This window comes from Triticum dicoccoides, chromosome 2A (assembly GCF_002162155.2).
Source record: "Triticum dicoccoides isolate Atlit2015 ecotype Zavitan chromosome 2A, WEW_v2.0, whole genome shotgun sequence".
Lineage (NCBI taxonomy): Eukaryota > Viridiplantae > Streptophyta > Magnoliopsida > Poales > Poaceae > Triticum > Triticum dicoccoides.
In genome coordinates this window covers 433,795,427-433,796,368 of record NC_041382.1, presented here as the reverse complement: position 1 = coordinate 433,796,368, position 942 = coordinate 433,795,427, and positions in this window count along the sequence as shown.

Below are 942 nucleotides of genomic sequence, written 5' to 3'. Positions count from 1 at the left end.
GCGGTTGGCGAGCGGGTGGCGGCGTGGTGGTGCGGGCGGCGGTGAGGAGGAGAGGAGGAGGCGGCGGCGGCGACTTAAATAGGGAGGGGGTCGGGGTGGCGACGAACTTGGGCGAGGGGGCAACGTGCGCCGTGAGAGCGCCGCACTCCGGTGAATCCGAGCCGGGCACGGGAGCAAAGGCGGTCGCGCGCTGGGTTGGCCGAGTCGGTGGACGAGAAGTTTTTTTAAAACAATTTTACAGAAAATAAAATAAAACTAAATATAATAAAAATATAATATAGGCATATAATATATCAAAATTTTCAGAAAAAGATTTCCTACTAAAAGATGAACATATTGTCAGCAACAAATAAAATCCACAAAAATTTAAATAAAGCAAACACTACTACTGGTGCAATAAAACCTCATAAAAATCATTTTAAAATACCAAAATAACTTCAAATTTATTTCTCTCCATTTTTCTATTGTAGGGAATCATTTTACCCTAATTTTGCATATATTTTATTTTTGTAGAAAAATAATTTGAATAAAAACCAAATAACTCCAAATTAAAAATTGATTTCTGTGGGACTTTAAATTTGACTCTTTGAAACTGCCAACTCATATTTCATAAAATTTGAAGAAGTAATTTTATCTTCTCTCATGAAAATCATTGAGTTGCATAAAGTTTCTGAATTTGAAATAGTTCCAAATGGAATTCAAATCTTTTCAAAACCCTTTTTCATTTATTTAAATGGAAGAAGTCATATCATCTTCACTCCAGGGTTTTGTGATGTAATGAGTTTGAATTCATGAAGATCAGAAATGTAAGGTGAAAGTTTGGGACAGTCATTTCATTCCCTCTCATTTAACTTTCAAAAGTTTCAAATTTCACTCAATTTCACACAAGCAATCACACCACTATCAAACAAACAATCAAAACTATTTATTTAATATAACATT